This window comes from Castor canadensis, chromosome 11 (assembly GCF_047511655.1).
Source record: "Castor canadensis chromosome 11, mCasCan1.hap1v2, whole genome shotgun sequence".
NCBI lineage: Eukaryota > Metazoa > Chordata > Mammalia > Rodentia > Castoridae > Castor > Castor canadensis.
In genome coordinates, this window is record NC_133396.1 from 48,832,959 (window position 1) to 48,855,139 (window position 22,181).

At 35.0% G+C, this 22,181-nt stretch overlaps 2 pseudogenes; one reads left to right on the top strand and one right to left on the bottom strand.

The window, feature by feature from the left end:
- Positions 1-3,119: 3,119 nt before the first annotated feature.
- LOC109703247 (olfactory receptor-like protein DTMT) lies at positions 3,120-4,062 on the bottom strand (annotated as a pseudogene).
- Positions 4,063-10,926: 6,864 nt separating this feature from the next.
- Positions 10,927-11,884, top strand: LOC109703249 (olfactory receptor 1468-like; annotated as a pseudogene).
- Positions 11,885-22,181: the final 10,297 nt, after the last annotated feature.

Genomic DNA, 22,181 nt, shown 5'->3' on the forward strand with positions numbered 1-22,181 from the left:
GGTGGCCCAGTCTGTTTCTTTTATTGGAAAATTGAGACCATTAACATTTATAGTTGTTATTGAAATGTATATGATATTTCCTGTCCTATTGTTGATATTATAGAGTTTTAGTCTTTGCTAATCTTCATTTGCTTATCTAGTAGTACATGAAGTGAAATTCATTCTTTCTTATATTTCCTGTATTTCTTATATTTTCATCCTTTCCTGGTTGTATTTACCTTCCTTTTCTGTGGGTAGGAGTCCTTTAAATATCTTCTGCAGTGTTGGCATGGTGGTCACAAGCTAGTTTCTGTTTATCAAGGAATGTCTTTATTTTTCTTTCCATTATCAAGGATAGTTAAATATAGTAATCAGGTTGCCAGTTATTTTTGTTCAAAGATTGAAATGAATCATTTCATATCACTCTTGTTTTTAAGAGTTTCTGCTGGAAAATATATTGCTATTGGGGGGTGGATGCCTGTATATGTACCTTGGTGCTTCTCTGTGTCAGCTTTCAATATTTAGTCCTTATTCTACATTTAATGTTTTAACTAAATGTTGACATGGAGAGTTTCTTTCCTGGTGTATGTCCTATAAACCTCCTGTACCTGGATGACTACCCAGGACTGGGTAGGGAATGGGTTGTGGTATGTTGTCTTACCACTCATCTGGAAGGGTGGCTCAGTAATCAAACATTCACCCACTGTGATTAAGATGCCCACTTAATCACAGGGAATTAGGATTATAATGCTGTTTGAAAGTTCCTGTGCTGATTCCCAGAACAAGACTCTTTCTATCCTAGTTCACTGTAGTCTTACTCCCCATTGGTGTGGACTCTCTTTTCACTCCCAACTCCACCTCCACATCTCCCAGGTCCTTGCAAGATCAGAAGATATTATTCTCTCAACCCACATGGTTTCCACTGCTAGCCTCTGTGTTTATTGGAATTCTTGCACCTACACCATTTAGGTTCAGGCAGGGATTTCAAAGATGCACTAGGATTAGTGACAGAGCTATGATGGCCACTGGGGCTCTATCTTTAACTCACAGTGGTTCCTGAAACTTGGTTCATATAAATGCAAAGAGTAATATTCCCAAGGCAGGGCAGAGAAAAGGGAACTCTTACACATTGTAGGTGGGAATGTAAGTTCATAAAGAGGTCAGGAAATGATCAAGCATATATCCAAAGAAATGAAAGCCACATGTTGAAGAGATATCTGCATTCCCATGTTCAGTGCAACAGCATAATAGTTAAGAAATGGAAACTACCTAAGTGACCAAAAATTGATGAATGAATAAAGAAACTATGGACATAAAATAATAAAATACTTTCACTTGTGAAAACAATAATGAAACTGGAGATAATTATGTTAAGTGAAATAAGCCATATACACAAAGACAATTATCACACAAGCTCAATTGTATGTGGAAGCTAAAGAAAGTGATCTCATAAAATTTGAAAATGGAATGGTGGTTAACAGGGACAGAGGAGTACACAGGGTTAGGAGAAGGGAAAGTAGGGAAAAGGTGATCAAAGTGTACAATATTATAAATCAATGGGAGCAAGAAGCTCTGATACCCTCTTGCATTAGAGTGACTATAGATTACAATAATTTACTTTGTATTTCAGAAAGCTAAAGGAAATTATGTTGATTTATATGTTACCCAATGTGTAGGTGTACACATTGGTATCCAATTATTTTAGGATTCTACATATCCTATTATAGTCTATATATCATTTTTAAAAGAAAGAAAAATGAAAATTAGTTTTTAGTTATATAGGGTCATTTTATGTATTTTATACATTTATAACTACATTTTAAAGATGCTATTTTCTAACACCATTTTATATACCTCAGTAGAGAGTTTTGTTCCTTCTCACAACTTAATTTTCCTTACTATTGAGTTACAAAATCCATTCTTTTTCATTTTGTCATTGTTTTGTAGATTGAAATATTAATTTTCTATCTTGTCAATGAAAATTCTGTTTTACTATGTTACTAAGGTTTCAGAATTCATACATGGAAAGAACTAGTGTTACTGTAAGGACACAGGCAAAACAAAATATTTCAGAACAATTTTCCTTGAAAAGGTATAATGCAAAATTATATCTAATACCTGCAGAGACGTGGTTGCTCAGGCAGTTTGGTGTAAGGTGATATCCCAAACATGAGTTAAAGGATGAAAAGGAGTTGAGGATAGCTTTAGAATTCAAAGTTTCACTTGTTGAAACTGAAATACCCATGGAGACTTTAGAAAAAACACAGGGAGGCTCTTGGGGAAGGTCAATGTTTCATGTGGAGATGTGGGGATCAGCAAAACGTATTAGAGAATTAAAGGACAAAGTCTGATGCCATAAATTTGAGGGACAACTAAGGAATGAAATGGGCCAACACTGAAAATCTGATCCATGCCATACTGATACTGAGTTTAAAATGAATTATTGACAGTCTTTGTGATATGTAAAAGTTTCTTCAAAGGAACTGAACTTTTAGCAGCAAAAATACCAACACCAGAGAAAGGCATCCTTAAAAACGAATCCTTTTACTAGCTTCTCACATCTTTTACTGGTCCTGGAAAATATACTTTAGGGTCCCTGCCTGTTAATAAATTACAGATAAAGTCAAAATTATACAAATAATTCCATCATACAAAAGGATTAAAAATTTTAGGAACAACACAGCTTGGAAAGACAATGCAGACATGAAAAGAAATAATGGATGTGGGAAATTCAAGATAAATTGATGTCAAAATCTGTTCAAGAAGAACACGTAGCAAATATTAGAAGGGGACATGAGGTTGAGACATTTGGAGCACTATCGAAAAATGACACCAAGAAAAATCAGAATTCTGGATAAAATGTCAAAATCGTGGGACAACATTAGAATGTAGGGAATTAAGACCATATATAACAGTAGGTCTTACACTATAATTTTCCAGGATCACCCGGGCAAATCAAAGAGAAGGGCATAGTGAAGTCACCAAGACCTAGTTCACTTAGTTTAGCTACTCGCTAAACTTCCTTTATAATATATTGAAAAATTATGCAAATATTCTTTTAACAGAAACTCCCATGGTATGGAAAATCACTATCAACACATTTAGTTAATAAAAGTATGTAACATTCCCAAGTATTGACATCATATGTAGAAGGGAATTTTCTTCTTACAAAGGATTCTTCTCAGGGCATCATTCAAGTCTCTGTTCCTCAGGCTGTAGATGAAGGGGTTCAGCATGGGAGTCACCACTGTGTACATCATAGCCATGACAGTCTCCCTCACAGTAGAATTATTAGATGATGGACTTAAGTAGATCCCGACAGCTGACCCATAGAACAGTGACACCACGGACAGATGGGAGCCACAGGTAGAGAATACTTTGTAGATGCCCTGTAAAGAAAGAACCTTGAGGATGGAAGAGACAATTCTTACATAGGACATGATGATGAGCAGGAATGGAATGACACCAATGAGCCCTCCCATGATAAATATCACCAACTCATTTACATAAGTGTCAGAGCAAGCTAGCCTCAGCAGTGTAGACAAATCACAGAAGTAGTGAGGAATCACATTTTTCTCACAGAAAGACAATCTGGTCAAGAGCAGGGTGTGTAACAATGCATGGGACATTGTCAACAACCAGGACAGCACCAGCAGACAAAAACAGATCTTAGGGCTTATGATGCTGGTATAGTGCAAGGGGAAGCAGATGGCCACATAGCGATCATAGGCCATGGCCACAAGAAGGAAGTTCTCCAAGTCAGTAAAAAGCATGAAGAAGTACATTTGTGTCATGCATTGTGCAGGGGATGGAGGGCACTTGCCTTTGCATGTTCTGTAAGAGTTTAGGAATAGTCACGGAGGAAAAGCAGAGATCAGAGAAGGACAAGTTGCTGAGAAAAAAATACATTGGTGTGTGGAGATGACAGTTCAGTTGAATGAGGACAATGATGAGGAGGTTTCCCAGAATGGTGGTAAGATACATGGCAAGGAACAGGGCAAAGAACAGGTGTTGGTCCTCTGGCTGGATGGGCAGACCCATAAGGAGGAACTCTGAGATGGTAGTTTGATTTCTTCCAGTCATGTTCCGTCTCTAAGGTCTTTATTAGGATATGATATTATTACTTTAACATCCCAATAAAAATAAACAGATTTCCATGCTCGTGATATGTTGCATGTTCTCAATAATCTGTTGTGCTTTCATTGCAATAATATAATCTATAAGTGCCAATTTCTATAAACTGTATAATTATCAGAGACTTTTTATTAACTTTCTGTGAAACTTTCAGAAATCTTTTTTTTCAAAATTTTTATATATTTCCTTCAGAGACACAAAATGCATTGATTTTTTTCTAGCCTGCCTGACTGGTCATCCTACGCAATTGTCAGGATCCTAACTGCAGTCAACATCTTTTATGTTGGTGCTCCTAAAGAATTTGTCTAAACATTATCTTCTTACAAGTCTACATGTACTTCCATGAAAGCTGCAACTCCTTTAAGGGTTAGATCACCATTTAAAAATTAAGATTAGGCATATTTGACCTAAATGACTCTATATCACATTTCTTAATAATAATCTTCGCATTTCTATGCTACAGGCATGTTAAGCTCAAAACATTTCTAATGCAACACAATTTCACTAAGTTTTCTTCAATCTTCATGTCTTCTCCTACCTCATATTTTAGTAAAGGGAATTTGGGCTCATATAAAATTTTGTGAATTTTATTTTATTTGGTTTTACCTACCAGCACCATCAAGATAGTATGTTCTTTGGGTTCTTTTCTTCATTCCCCTGCTACTTTATACATTCATTACCACAAGTCTGTATTCCTAGAACAGAACAATATCTTGTCTCTCCATGACTATTAGAACACTCTCAAAACATGTCTCTCTTTCTATGTCTCCACCTTCAATAGTCTTCATTCACACTGCTGCTTTTTAGTATGAAAATTTGATCATTTCTATCCTGGTTAGGTGGTTTGAGGGAGTTCATTGCTCCAAAGTTAACAACAAATTTTCTTTCAAGGGCACAAATGATATGCTACCCTGAACACATCCTCCTGAGGCCCCATGGTGCCACTTAATTCCACTTTGAAGTAAGTAAGGCTGGATCTGAAACTCAAATTTCAGACTTCCAGTCTTCAACCCCAGCTGCTTCTCCTGCTTGTCACTTTGGCCCATCTCTACCATCATTCTTGTTTACTACATGACAATTGCTCAGCCAACTTTCTCTAGCCCCCAAAAGAAAAAAGATCTGTTTCCACATTCCCATAGCATCTTAAACAAATCCCATGTCACTAAGTCTCCTTGATCACTTGTTTATAGCTGACTTTCTACCAAATTGTTAGATCCATTCAGGAATGGCCATGTCTGCTTTTGTGACATAGAGACAGCACATGGCATGGTGCCTGGATGTGGCCAATGTTTCCTAAATATTTGTTAGCGTGAATGACCTGAAACATACATTCCTTCAACTTTAACAGCAGCAAACTCTCATTAAATAACAATAAATACTCATGTTAAACCTTCTCAGCATACAAACCCAATAGACTACACCATTTAGCACTATGTTTTGACACTCTGATGAGATTCATTGATGTAATTTTGTTCTTATAAAATTATTACTGTATGCAAAGGTATGACTTCTTTCAGTCACTCTGATGAATCATAATAAAATCCTTTTGCCTCAGTCCACATGACATCGTTGATATGATGTAGGCAAAATAAATACGATGAGCATTTTATAAATTATAGGTAAAATTAAAAAGAAGCATCTTTTTTTTCTAACTTTTATTTGACTTACTCTTCAGATGTCCATACTGTATGTAAAGGTGAATTTTATGTGTCAACCTAAACAGGCCTTGATACCAAGCTTTTGGCAAATGCCAGTTCTAGATGTTGCTACCAAGGTATTTTTCAATGTTTTTAAATTTTAATTCCATATCCTTTGTGTAATGAACATTATACTTTATAATGTGATGAGCCACTTACAGTTAGTTGAACTTAAGGGAAAAGCAGCAGTCCTGAATAATTCTGCCTCCAAATTGCTTTATACTCAAGACTCCAACATGCAGTCTTCCAAGGACTCTGGAATGCAAGTCTCTGTTATTTAGTCTTCCAAGATCTCTAGTCTGCTGACTGGCCTGCCCTATAGGTATAGAACATATCAATCCCCACTATTGATTAAAATAAAGCACCCACAGAAACACACAGAGACATAATCTGTATTCTGTGCTATCTAAACTAATGAATTCCAACATGTCTCAAAGGTGACAGAGAAAGCATAGGAGGAGAATTGACAGTCATTAGAAGTGCTTTCACTTAATCTCTGTAACTGAGTCCAACTGTTGGATTTTCACCCTAATGATGGTATTTAATGAAGGTGCATAAAGAGCTTGTACACTTGCATATTTTGTGTTGGCATTACAGAAGGAATGAATACGTAGTGAAAATCATCTGGAAGTTTTCTCAGAATTATGATCATATTGTGAGTAAGTGGGACTCATGTCTTTTTAGGAGTGTGTGCAATACTCACAAACCCAAAACATCAACTGTCAATATTGCCACTGGTGATGCAACAACCTTCATATCTTTTTTAGCTCGTAAATTAGTAGTTCTCAACCTGACAGCACCTAAGAATCCCTTATGGAAAAGTATCTAAAATTCAATACACATGCAAATCACCTGGGATCCTGTGGAAACATTGATTCTGATTCTTAACTTAGATTATGTCATTTGAATAAACAACTAGGTTATGTAAATACTTTGCACCCATGGACTAGATTCAGTGTATTGCACTTGGGGAGCAAGTGCATGTATTGCTATTATAAATAGAGATTACTGAGTCCCTCAGATTAATTTAATCATAATATATGATAAGAGTATTGCCTGAAGTTTTTAAAAGCTCTACATGTGATTCTAAAAGAATGGCATTAACTCTTGCATGGAGCTGCTGTGTTGCAGTGATGCAATCTTGGTAGGATACATTGCACAATAAGTAATACTAATGAACTCTATTATTAATAAAAAGATTTTAAGTGATGACCATAAATAAAAATACTGCTACAATGTTTCAAATCTTGGAGAACCCAGAGAATAAAGAAGAAAATATTGAACCAGGAGCTGGTGGTTCACTCCTGTAATCCTACCTATGCAAGAAGCAGAGATCATGAGGATCATGGTTCAAGGCCAACCCTGGGCAAATAGTTTGTGAGACCCTATCTTGAAAAATATGCAACCCAAAAAAATGGCTGGCTGAGTGGCTTAATTGGTAGTGTGCCTGCCTAGCAAGCATGAGGCCCTGAGTTCAATCCCCAGTTCAGCAAAAAAACAAAGAAAAAAAGAGGAAAATATTGTACCTGAAAACTTGTTGAGCAAACATATATTGCCGAAATCAACAATCTCAGGTTGGAAGTACAGTAGGGTATAAGCTCAGTGTCCCTCTTGACAAGTTACACAGGGTGTGGGGAGTGTGGTGTTTCTGAAACCTGAACCAAACAGGACTCCCCTTTATTCACTACATTTACAGGAAGCCACTGTCTTTCTATTCACCAACTGGCTGTTCCATCCCTGCTCATATCTCCTCTTCTAAACCTCCCTGGGCCTATGGGGCTTTTCATCCCAAAAGAGTGTAGTACCTGGAGTAACACGTTAAAGACAAAGTAATCACTTAACACCTTCATAGTACCAATTTTGTGAGAAGACCTTAGTGGTTTCTGATTATAGTCACTGATCACACTTGAGTATACTTTGGGGAAAGGTAGAGATGGAGAGAAACTATTGATACATGCTGACTCCTTGACTGTTTAGGGAATGGACAGTAGTATGTTGTTGCTACAGTCTACAATTCTGAGGATGAAGGTTGTTAGAAAACCAGTAAAATTACTCAGAGACCAGACTGTAAATGATTTAAAATATCTTATGCTTATAAAAACTTACATAAGAAGACATCATGGCTTCCACTGAGTACCACATGAAAAACATAAACAGGCTTTGTAAAGATTCCCAACAGACAGTTTCTCAATGCAACATGAATCCATGTAAACAGATTATAGGAGAAATGAACACGGTGGTAACTAACAATGATTAGACTTCTATGGTCCTACTTAGTGTGTATCTCAATATATGACAAGGACAGGAATAAGAAAATAGGCGAACTCTGCCAAGATCATATTCAGTTCTTCCTCAGGTCAAGGTGGAAACAGAAACCCAGATTTCTACCCCATTCATTTACTTTTGGCTCCTGTGTCTCTAAGGAAAGTTGTAGTGATACCTACTCTACCACTGTCCAACTACTCTCTCTGTCTCTGCATATGTCATGTTACCTCCTAATGCCATGTTCTATGTTCCTGCCATTAACCAACATGCCAGAGCTGACATTTATAATTTCTTTTTGCAGCACATGTTCTTTGCATCGTCAATGATAAGATGGATGAGCTTCTGTATATAGTTGTGATTCCTTGTCATAATTTTGACACCAGAGAAGGAGTCTCCACAGTTACAAGGGCACAAAACTTCTAAGAAACTAGGCGTATGATTTTTAGGGACATTTTCCCCACTATAATGTCAACAGATAATGTTCAAATATAAAACTGATAGTGCAACTGAATCAAACACTATTTTCAGGGGGAGAGCCCAGCAGTTAGTCTCAATTATGTGTTTTTTAGTAAAGAAGCCTGCCAAATCTCAATGCTCATCCTATTTTAGGGCATACTGATGTTTATTAGAGTAACAATTTTTCAGAAATCTGAAATCTGATATACATGTTATATACATGCATGTATATAAATGGTGTGTGTGTGTAGATATTCAGAGGAATAGTGAGATCAAAGGAGAGACAGAGAAGAAATTTATTTTAAGAAATTTGCTCTCAAGCCTATAGGGGCTGACAAGTCTAAAATATGCTAGCAAGGCCAGTAGGCTGAATGTCTAGTATAACCTTGACTCTGCAATTCTGTGTATAAAGGTAGTCTACAGCAATTTCTTTTCATTTTCGTAAGCATGAAGTCTTTTAAGATTTTCAGTTGACTTGCAAGGCTACCACATAAAGAAGGACAATCTACTTTACTCAAAGTTTACTGATTTAAATGCTATTGACATTTACAAAATACCTTCACAGAAATATCTACATTGGTGTTCCGCTAAAACTAGGTACCAGAGTCAAGCCAATTTGACACATAAAATTAACTATCACGTGGAGTAAAAATATTGAAAGAAGAACCCAAATGAGAACTTAAGGGTGGAAAATTTTTTATTTCTATCATAATTTCTAAAATTACCATCATATTTATTTGACCACACTAAAATCAATGACATCATGTGAACAAAGCATGAAGATGTTTAGACCAAGTCATCTGACTTAGTAAGAGTAGTATATCTGAGGTATCCTAATATTTTCCATGTCTTCCAAATTATATCTATGAAGCTTGAAACAGAATATCAACAATCAGGGCAAATGAGTTCTTGTTCTTTGAAAAATTCAAAATGGTTACTCTAATTTTTAGACTTTTGTTGACTGTAAATATGCAGGATAAATATTAATGCCATATTGGCTAGATGCCAGGTGCAGACCCTGCTGCAGCCATGGAGGCAGACATGCCTTTTACTGTACAGAATTTGCATTCTGGTGGAATGTCATCTATGTGGAATGAATTAAGGGCATTCAGTGTTGTGGAATGGATACAGATGCTGTGGGAACATGGCAACATGTCTCACCTAGTAAGAGAGGCAGGAAAGTCTGAGTTCAGCAAATCATATGTATTATACCTGAGGGGTAAGTGGGAATAAGCCATGTAAGAGGGAAGAGAGGGAAGAAATTGCTAAGCAGGAGGAAGAGTGAGTGTGAAAGTAGAAAGAATAGAAATTATGACTTGAAAATTTAGCATTGCTAGAGACTGTGAGGTAAGAGTCACTGTGCAGCCAGATGTGGCTGTGCAGATGAGAAGGGATCAGGTACTGAAATGTCATTTTTTCACTAGAAAATAATGTTACCATTATCCTAAGCACAGTAAGAATTCCCCAAAGTATTTAATCAGGAAAAGAGAGAGGATCAGATTTTGATCTGAAAATGTACAATGTGAAAGAAAATTGTCAGGGAGGAGAGTTGTGAAGCACAGAAGCAGGGAGATGAATTGAAAGAGTGTTTCAATGGCTTAAGAGAGATAAGAAGTCAGTCTTGTCTAGGATACTGACATTTGAATAAAGAACTGAATTAGGAAGAAAATGAAGTGCAGAATACATAGAATTTGATACATTCCATATGGATAGTGCCTAAAATGAATCAATGAAATAAAATTCTCAGGATTCTGTTTCAGCATGGTTTCCTCTTACTAAATATGAGAAATTGGAGGATGGAAGTATAGGAAGAAAAACAGGTTGAAGTTCTGAGTCTTGTTTGGAATCTGTGCTTTTGATAGCTGTGGCATATTCAAGGAAAGATTATCATTTATCCTTAGATGATATAGTTCTATAGGTTAGGTAGATGATTAATCTGAGTTTGAAATGGTAATTTAATCCATTTTAGCACATGCAATTTAGAGGAGATATATGTAGAATTATAAAAAGCCATGGGTTAGACAAAGCCCTGAGGAACATCAACATGCAAAGAACTGAAAAAGGTAGAACGAATTATAATTACTAGGGAAGACCAGTTGGATAAATAATAGAAAATCCAATACACATTTTTGTGCCAGAAGCAAATATATAAAGAGCATAGTGACAAAGATGGTATAGTGAAACATGTTAAGAGAAGAACAAAAAATAAATCACTAATGATCACAGAGATACTAACTATATGTATTTGGAGATTAGAGATTGTAATTGTTGTGATGACTGTGAGATCAATTACTGCAGAACACCTGACAGACCATGTCTCATAGAAATTCGTTCTTTTTCACTTGGATTTTTAAAATACCCTACTATTTTCGATTACAGATACTGGACACAGATCATGATGGGAAAGAAACAAACCTTCATCTCAGAATTCATCCTCAAAGTCCTGCCCATTCAGCCAGAGTGCCAACACCTGTTCTATGCCCTGTACCTCATCACTGTCCTGGGAAACATCCTCATTATCATCCTCATTCTATTGACTCCCACTTACATGTGACCATGTACTGGTTTCTCAGCAATTTTTCCTTCTCTGACCTCTGCTTGTCCTCTATCACAATGCCCAGATTATTGCAGAACTTGCAGAGATAAGCACCCTCCATCCCCTATGCGGGTTGCCTGTGCCACATGTACTTCTTCCTGTTTTTTGGAGACGTGGAGATCTTCCACCTTGTGTTCAGACCATTATGTGGCCATTTGTTTTCCCCTGCACTATACCAGCAGGTATAGTGCAGGGGAAAACAAGCTCTGAGTATGTCTGGTATCATGAGTCCCAAGCTCTGTGTATGTCTGGTGGTGCTGTCATGGTAGCTGACTATGTTGCATGCCATGGTGCACACCCTACTCCTGACCAGATTGTCTTTCTGTGATGAAAATGCAATTCCCTAATTTTTCTGTGATTTGTCTGCCCTTGTAGAGCTGACCTGCTCTGACACTTTGGTCAATGAGTTGGTGATATTTATCATGGGAGGTCTTGTTGTCATGCCTTTCCTACTCATTATCATATCCTATGCACGAATTGTTTCCTCCGTCCTCAAGGTCACTTCTGCTCAGGGTATCCACAAGGTCTTCTGTACCTGTGGCTCCCATCTGTCTGTGGTGTCACTGTTTTATGGGACAATTATTGATCTCTACTAATGTCCATCAGCTAATATTCTACAGTGAAGGGGGCTGTCATGGCTATGATGTACACAGTGGTGACTCCTATGCTGAACCCCTTCATCTACAGCCTGAAGAACAGAGACATGAAGGGAGCCCTGGGAAGAGCACTTTGTGAAATAAATCCATTGGTTCTCTAATAGTAATATTTGATATTTTTCATAATTCTATTATTTTGTTTTAATATTGTAGTATTGTTACTGATTTTTCTTTGTTAAAGAGGCATACTTCCTAATTGTTCAATAGGTAAAAAAGAGGAAGTTTGGTGAGTAGTCAAACTAGGTAACAGGGACTTGTGTCCTGACTATGTTTCCTTCTGTCTTTCCCAGGTGATCCTGAAAAAGCATAGTTTAAGAGCTTTTGTTTTATGTGATCTCATTCCTTACATTGTTAAATTAAGTGTCCTTGGAGTTTATCATTTTATCTAGAACGTTTTTGTTGTTTTCAAGTTGTGCTGTATAATTTTATGTTTATATTCAATGACATCCAAACATCTCAAACTCCTGACCTTCTTCTAGTAACTCTAGCATATGCCCTCCTACAGAAAATTTCACATTATTTTATCTGTTAAGTCTTCTTACCATCACTCCAATTGGCATTCATGTGCATACATTCTTTTCTGAGTTTGCTTGATCATAAATAAATTTTAACCCTGTAACTATAATGTTATATTTCATGTTTATATGAGAATTATATAATACCTAGGAGCTTTAATTTTTTTCTCCAGTAGTGGGATAAAAAGATAATGTTGGTAAAAATTTCAGTTTTTAAGGATTCCTCTCCTCTTTTTGGTACACACTTCACTCAAGAAATTTACACCTATTGGTTTTTCTATCCTTATGACACACCAAAAAGAAGAGAGAATGCTATCACTGTTTTACAGACTGAAAATGGAGTTCAACAACTTTCCACATCACACGGTGTCAATAGCTAAGTTTGTAAGGCAGAAGACTCTCCATATCTGTAGTTTATCCTCATCTCCCACTTCAGATAAAAAAAGGGAACAGCAATTGTTTTTAAACCTATACTCACTATACAAGAGTGAATATAAGAATCTTAACTGACTGCAAGTATCATAAAAAAGAGACTAAGGTAGAATGAAGAAAATCAGAGGATATAAACTAATAGGGGTTATAATACACACATACATGGAAAAATCACAAGTAAACTCCCTGTGTAGCTACCTTTATCTCAAACAAGCTAACCTGTCATGATTTTCATTTTATCTTTTTTTTTCTTTATTCTTCTACAAAATTGGAGAACAGAAGAGCAGAACAAGTCCTGCTCCAGGGGGAAGGGCTGCCACCAGTGGGACGGGGGCAGTGTTGGGGAAAGGGGGTAGAAGAATGAGTATAGTGCAAAAATGTGTACACATGTAAGTAAATGCAAAAATGATACCTACTGAAACTACTCCAGAAATTTGTGGAAAGGAGAATGAAGGAGAATGATTCTTTCTCATCTGCCTAGTATATATGTTTACTTGTGGCTCTGGAGGAATTCCAATTTCAACATGCAAAACCTGACCTCTATGTTCAATCCAAGTCTTCTCTTTGCCTTTTATTCAATATCTTGATTTATGATATTGCCTCACTTCCAGTTACCTAGCAAAAACTCTGTATATTTATGTATGTATAAACATGTATACAGGTGTGTATATTTAATATTTCATTTTCCCTTTTTCATTTAACATAATATTTCTCAAAATATTTTATTATTTGTTATTTGGGTATAGAGTTAATAGTTGTTTTTTTATTGGAAAAATATTAAAGCCTGAGTTGCATCAAACAATAGAATAATTAATCACAAAGGAAAGGATAAATATTGAAATTACTTTTCTCTACACTAAAAGATCCCAAATAACCATAGCAATCCTGAGTGAGGGTGCAATGCTGGAGGTATTACAATATCTTAGTCAAACTATACTACAGAGCCATAGAAACAATAACAACATAGGTTCTGACATGTAAACACACAAAGAAATATGAGAACTTAATTAAAGCTCACAGAGCTACAGCCATCTGGTTCTTGTTAATGTTGCCAAAAACATATATTGGGGAATAGACAGCCTCTTTAACAAATGGTGTTGGGAAACTGAATATACACATGTAGAAGACTGGAACTAGATCCCTATCTCTCACCCTGTTGATTCAAAATGGATCAAATATCTTAATTAAGATCTAAAATTTTGAAACTACTCTAAGATAACAGAGGGATAATACTTGAAGATATAGGCAAAGGTAATTATTTTGTGAATAAGACTCCAACAGGAAATAAGAGCAAGAATAAGCAAACTTGACTGTGGCAAATTAAAAAGCTTCTGCACATCAAAGGAAACTATTACCAGAGTAAAGAGACAACCTACAGAATGAGAGAAAATTTTTGTCATCTATTCTTGGATAAAAGAATATTATCCAGAATATATAAAGAGCTCAAAAATTAAGGACCAAAATATCAATCCACTAAATGGGCAAATTAATTGAACAAGTAGTTCTCAAAAAAAGTAAATATGGCAAATAAATTCATGAAGAAATGTTCAACAACCTTAGTCATAAAGTGAATGTAATCAACACAAAATGGAGATTCTCAGATGGTCAAAATGACTATCAAGAAAAAAAACCACAAATGCTGGTGAGGATGTGAGGCAAAAGGAACTCTTCTACAGTACTATTGGGAATGTAAAATAGTGCAACCACTGTTGAGATCAGTGTTGAGATTCTTGAAAAAATCTGAAAATTCAACTACCTTATGTTCCTGCTGTACCACTTCTAGGAATATACCGAAATGTATGCAAGTCAGCATACAATAGAGACCTGCACACACATTTTCTGCAGCACTATTAGGTAAGCTATAGAATCAGCCTAGGTAATCATCAACCAATGGATAAATACAATATGCTATGTATACACAATGGAGTATTAATCAGGCATGAATAGTAATGAAATGGATCAACCTCTTTCTCACTCTAGAGGCATCCTGCTTTCAGTTTATTGAAAATATATTACTTTCCTAATAAAATTCACTATAATTTTCACTATATAGAAAGAATAATGTAATCATATAACTTGGAGAAAAAAAGATGGAATTGAGATCATTTTAAGTGATATAAATCAGACTCAGACAAATAGAACATATCTTCTCTTCTATGTTGACTTTAGTCCTAAAACATGACATGAGTTTAAACAGGATTTGTTTGGAGAGTAACCAGTGAGAGAAAGGAAGAAAGAACAGTGTGATTGGAAAGTAAATCAGATCAAAGTGCTTTATTTATATGCATGTATGAAGAAAATGAAACCCATTATAATTACAAAAATAGTGGGGAGTGAGAGTGAGTGTAAGACAGAGTCGTAGAGTGATCAAAATGACTTTTATGCATGGAAACCCCTTTGTGCAATTAACATATGCTGAAAAGAAATTGACACATGTAATGACTCAGGAAAGGGCACTCCATTTTTTTATTAAGAATTGTTAATATATGTTTCAATTGACATAAAATTTTACATTGTTAGGAAAGATGTCATGTGTGGTTCAATACATGTACATTTTATATGTTGTTCAAATAAAGGTAGATATATCTGTCTCCTCAATCATTTATCACTTCTTTCTTCTAGCTTTTTTGAAATACACAATAGAGTTTCATTATTTATGGGTACCGTATTTTAGTGGATTTTGAAAATTAATTTTTTAAAAAGTTTTATTATCCATTTATTCACATGTGTGTACATTGTTGGGTCATTTCTCCCCGCTGCCCCCTCCTCCATCCTCTTCCTTCTTTCCCCCCTCACTTCCAGGCAGAACCAGTTCTGCCCTTATCTCTAATTTTGTTGAAAAGAAGACATAAGCATATTAAGGAAGACAAAGCATTTTTGCTACTTGAGTTAAGGATAGCTATACAGAAAGATTCCTAGCGTTGCTTTCATGTACAAATGTGTTACAACCCAAGTTGTTTCATCTCTAACTGATCTTTACACTGGTTCCTGATTCCCTTCTCCTGTTAACCTCTGTCACTTTAAGATTTCTGTATTAGTTCCTCTGGACTGGGGACATCAAACACTTTCATGTTTTGGGTTTTCTACCTATTCCTACATCTCCCATATGTGCCCTCCCCTTGTCATGTGATCCAAGTCCAAACATATTGCTGCATTTGTCCTAGATCTAAAGTCCTATGCAATAAAACAAATTCTTTTAAACTTATACAACTTGATGAGGTTTAAGTCATGTTTTCACAGATACCACTTTCCATACACACACACACACACACACACACACACACACACACACACACACACACACACATGTTCTGTGTAATCTGAATCAAATTTCCACTGGAAATTTGTTTCCACTGGAAACAGACAAACTTACCCATAAGTTCACTTGAAGAGAAAATAGGTAAAATTTTCCAATGTATTTGAGAAATAGGAACCACAAATTGACTCTTTGCCTGCCAAATATAAAAAACTAGTAATTAAAATAGTATACATTTATGCAGGAGCTCATTTCTTCAAAGATCAATGGAATGAAAAAAATGTTAAAAAATACCCCTGTGCACATGGTGATGTATTTATGATGAATGAATCAAATGGGAGGAAGAATGCACAAGTCAGAACCTGATACTAAGGGAACAGACATGGAAAATATTTAATGAATTCTTTACAAGCAAAGTTTATTTTAGATGTCTTAAATACCTACAATTCATGAAAAACTTGGAAGCTAGATAAGAAAGGTTGACCTGTTTGATATTAGAACCTTTCTAGGACAAAGATACTAAAGAATTGCAAAAGGAATCAACAGGTGATAATATGCTGACCGATAGGAAATTAAAATTCCAAATATACAAAGAGTTTCTCTAAATTATTTCTTGAAAGCAATACCAACAACTGAATTGAAAAATCTAAGGAATACTAACATAAAATTCATAAATAACAAACATTGTGAAAAGGTGTTCAGCTTCAACATTAATAATACCAAACAAATTGAAGAAAATAAATGATCATTGGATGACATTTTGATTTCCAAGCATTTACATGTATTTCAAGAGAGTTTTTATTTACTATATCTAGAATGTTACTGAAGTTCCATTTTATTCCTGTTGTCTACTTTAGTAAGACAAATGATCTTGTATCAGGTTTGAAATTTATATCCTACAATCAATATACATGAAATTATAACTTTCTTTTTATAAATATAAATGGAACATAATTTATATTATGATTATGTAAGTATTGTCATTGCAGAATCAAACTGTTGATAAAACTTGCTAATCTTAAAAAATGAAATTGTGTATTACTAAATCTATGACAGACTAAATCTACAGAAAAGGTTATAAATCAAAGCAAAAATGTTTACTTTTTTAAATCATCAATTGCTTACATTAGGACATATTTCATTTGTTCATATTTGTATTATGTGAAAGCCTTTCTTCTTTCTCCCTTCCTCTCTCCATCTCTTACCTCCATCCCTTTCTTTTTTGCTCTCCTTCTTCTTTTTATAATGGCTGAGCCATTTTATACAATTTTTGACATTAAGAGAGTTTTTGTTCATAATAGTTTTGTCAGCTTTTGTTTTGTTTCGCTCTCTCTTCCTTGTTTCCTTTCTTTCCTCCTTTTTAAAAATTTTAATTCATTTATTATTGTTCTGTGTGTGGGTACATTGTGGCATTTACAAAAGTTTTTAAATATATCAAATATGCTAATACCAAGTACTTGAATTCACCTCTTCCATCATTCTCTTTATCCTCTCCTGCCCCCACTCTGGAATAGTTTCAACAGGTATCATTTTTCCATTTACATACAGGAATACACAGTATTTGCATTATATTCACCCTCTTACACAGTTTCCTCATATCCTCCCCCTCCTACTAGTAAAAGCCTCCCCTGACAGGACCTGCTTTGCCCACCTGTTCTCTGATCTTGTAAAAGAAAAAAAAAGTATGTTTGTCTTTATACACCTAATACAAATACAACAATATTATGAAAAGCAGACCATGCAAAGGGGAGGTTATATACAAGTGAGGGGTGTAAAAGAAAGAGATTAAGAAGGTGAATGTGGATGATGTACTCGCTATATGAGAATGAATGTAGAATTTTTGTTTATACCTTTAAGCTTGTCGAAATCAGCATAAGAAGGGAACAAAGGCTGAAGGAAGAAAAATGGAGGAAATGAACCATTCTTTCTTTTTGTGCTAGGGATTGAACTCAGGGCCTGGTGAATGTGCTCTACAACTGATCCACACCCCAGCCTACATACTGGATTCAGAATCTCCTAGAGAAAAGTCTCAGATGTAACCACTGTACAATGTGAAGTGTGGATTATAATTATACTTCTTGCATATACCTGTCCAATTTTTCCAGCACCATTAGTTGAAAAGTCTCGTTTATTAGTCACCTTTTCATCACCACAAATAAATGCCTAACATGCTTCTTTTAAAGTAAACAGATTTGTTTGTTTCACTGTTCAGAGGATACAAGGCCAAGTGGCCTAGTTCAGCCTTTGCAAAGGCCTCCATGCCTACATCACTTCATGTTGTGGCTAGCAAAGACAGAGCACATGTGGAGGAAAATTCATATCCCAATCTGGAATAGAGGGAAACAGACTGGGGTACCAGGTCCCTGTTCAAAGTAGCACCTGTAAACATCTAAAGATTTCCCATGGATGTCCAGCTCTTACAGATACGCAGCAACTTGTAATACCTCACCTGGGGCCGAAGATTTTTTATATGGATTGTTTGGGAACATTCCAAACACAAGCCATAGAAACTGCATCAAACCAATAATCTTTTGTACATTTGGAAGATGAAGGGCATCGTAAAATACATAAGCTGATCAATTTCTGCCCTCTGTAAGCTGCTCTATATTTTCAATGCTTATGCGTATATCTATTCTTTCTCAATCCTACACTTTCCTAATTATTGTAACTTAATAGTAAATTTGGAAGCCAGGCAATATGCGTTGTACTATTTTTGTTCTTTTCCAGGATGGATTTTTTTCAATTTCAATTATTTTATATATGAATTTACAAGCAGATTATACAAAACTTGCTTTGGAATTTGATAAGTAACCTGTTGAATCATTAGATGTGTTTCAAATGTAATGTCATCTTCAAAACATTGACTCTTCCAACTCAAGAACATGGTTTATCTATTCATTTCCTTGGATCTTCATTGACTTTCTTAATCAGTGTTTTTGATACACATCTCACATATACTTTGCAGTGTTAAAAAGGTTCCATTTTACTTCTTTGTAATTGACAACTATGTATGAATATTTATGAGGTATAATATATTTATGGCTGTATACATGTGGAGTGATTACATCAACTAATTTATGTATCTCATGCACTTACCTTTTCATGGTGGGAGCTTTTCATATTTATTGTGTTGACATTTTTGTGATTTAAATTACTTTTTATTAACTATGATTGCCATTCTGTGCAATAGATATCAAAAATTCAATTCTTCTGTTTAAATCAAATTTTGTGTTCTTTCATCAAAATTTCCCAATCCCATCCCTAGCCTCTGGCACCCACTATTCTACACTAATTCAATAGGTTTGATATTTTTGGGTTTCACATATATGTTTGCTTATTCAGTATAGTTTGTTTTTCTGGCTATTTCACCTAGTGTCATGTTCCCAGGTACAGTGTTGTAACAGGGATAAGATTTTCTTCCTTTTTAAGACTGAATATTATTTTCTTCTGTGTATACGCCACAGTATTTTATCCTTTCATCCATTGACTGTTAGTTGATTCCATATCTTGGCTATTATGAAAATTGCTGCAATGGACTTGGGATACTTTATAGTACTGCCTCATATCTCTAACTATATACCCAGAAGTTAGATTACTGGATCATATGGTACTTCTTCTTTACTTTCCTTGAAGAATTTTCATGTTGCTTCCATAATAGCTGCACTAATTTATATGCCCACAAACAGTGTGCAAAGTATCCCTTTCCTTCATCTCCTCATTGGCACTTAATTTTCATCATTTTATATGGTCATTTTAACATTTGTTAGCAAATGTCTCATGTAGTTTTAATTTACATTTCCTTGATGGTTCCTGATGCTGAGAATTTTGTGTATATGTGTTGTCCTGTTGTATTTCTTCTTTTGAGAAATGTCTGTTCATGTCTTTTATCCTACCAAAACTCAGCTTGTTTGGATTTTTTCCTTTTGAGTTGTTGGGTTCCTTGTATAGAACATCTTTGAGATGTTTTGTAAACATTTTCTCCAATTCTATGTGTTCTCTTCACTTCATAGTATGTGGCTGTGCAGAAAGGATTAAGTTTGATACAATCCTATGTGCTTGTTTTTGCTTTTGTTGTCTGTTCTTTACCTCGTTTCCATGAAATCATTGCACAGATCAAAGTCACAGTGTTCCATGTTTTCTTCTAATATGTTTACAGTCAGAATTTGTACAATTAAAACTTTAATGTATTTTGAGTTGATTTTTGCACCTGGTGTGTGAAAATGGCCTAATTTCATTTTTCTGTATGGGAAGATCGAGGTTTTCTAACACCATTTACTGAATATGCTCTCCTTTTATTGTTTTGTCCTTTTGTCAGCTTCCATGAAAGTTAGTCACTTAAATATGTGAATTCATTCTCTGTTCTCTTCCATTGGCCAATATATGTGTTTTTTGCCAATATGGTTCTGCCTGATTATAGTAGCTTTGTGATATGTTTGTAAACAACCTAGTATGATGCTTTTAGCTTTGGCTATCATGTTATCTTAGCTAAAAGTTTGTCAGTTCATTGAATTTTTTCAAAATAAATTCTTGATCTTTTGTATTGTTTGGTTTCTATTTCATTTATCTCTGCTGTGATGTGTTATATTTCCCGCTCTGCCAATTTGGAGCTTAATTTTTTCTTTTCCTAGTTTTTTGAGGTATAACTTTAGATTCTTTATTGAGAGCTTCCTTTTTCATGTAGGATTTATTTCTATTATCTGCAGCGTTCTAGTAAGTCTTGAAGTTGGGTAGTGCCTGTTCTCTAGCTTTGTTCCCTTTCAATATTGTGTTCACCATTCTTTGAATTTTACCTATCCATATAAACTTTGTAATAAATGTGTTTGTATCTATGAGATGATATCATGGTATTTATACATTTTCAAAAATGTATAAATTGAGTTGAAAGAACTGACATATGACTTATATTGCATTTTCTAGTAGCATAGGACCTTCCTCCTCATATTATTTTTCCTTAACTTCTGTCATTAGAGTTTTGTAGATTCTCATGTAGCTCTTTGGTATATTTTGTTAGATTTATACCAAAGAAATGCATTAAGGGGACAAGTGAATGCGAAGGACATTGTGTTCACTTCTGGTGTATAGGAAGTCAACTGATTCCTACATACTAAGTTGTGTAATACAACCTGGCTGTCACCACTTCTTAGTGAAGTCTTTGTTAATTCTTTTGGATTTACTACTTAGAGATTCATATCATCTTTATTGGGAGAAAGTTTTATTTCTTCCTTCAGAATTTGTTTATGGTTAACTAATCTTATCTTATTGCATCAGGCAAGACTTTGAGTCATATGCTGAAAGTGGGTGATTTTAGGTTACATGCTTTCCTTTTCATGATTTTTGTGAGAATTCTTAAAGTCTCTCTTAATTAAAGACTTTTGTAGCTGTATTCTATGTTGTTGAAGTTTCTATCTATGCATAATTTAGTAGAGAGTTTCATGAATAGGTCATGTATTCTGTCAAGTGCATTTCTCCTTATGTATTGATTTGATTGTGTGATTTTTTTCTTTAGCCCATGATGTGATAGATTGAATTGTTGATTTTTGAATATTGAACAAGCTGAGTATCAGAGTGATAATTCTAATTTCATCATGGTTTACAACTGTTTTTGATAAATAGTTGCATTTCTTGGCTGTTATTTTATGGAATTTTTATATCTAAATTGTTGAAAAAATATTGAACTGTACTTTTCTTGTAATGTCTCTATCTTATTCTGATATTGTGGTAATTCTGACATTGTAGAATGAACTAGGAAACAGTTTTTCTTTATTCTGAAAGATATTGTAGACAATTGGTATAATCTCCTCCTAAATGTTGTAATGATACACTAGGGCCTTATTTAGGCCTCGTGTTTTAGTTGTAGAAGGTCCTTACTTATTGACCCAGTTTCCTTGATAGACAAAGGCCTACTCAGACTGTTTCTTTCTGATAGGGCTTTAGAATTATTTTTCATTCAAGAATTCAGTTCATTTCATCTAGTTTATAAGATTTGCAGGATTAGATTTTCACATTAGACTTTTAGTTTCTTCTAAATGTTCATGGCCTCTGTAGTTAGGCCCCATTGTCATTCCAGAACTTAAAAATTTATGTCATCTGTTATTTTTTTCTTAGCCTGCATAAAGGCTCACCAATTTTATTGATCTTTTCATAGAAGCAAATTTAGGTTATTTATCTTTTGATTTCCTGTTTGTACTCTGATTG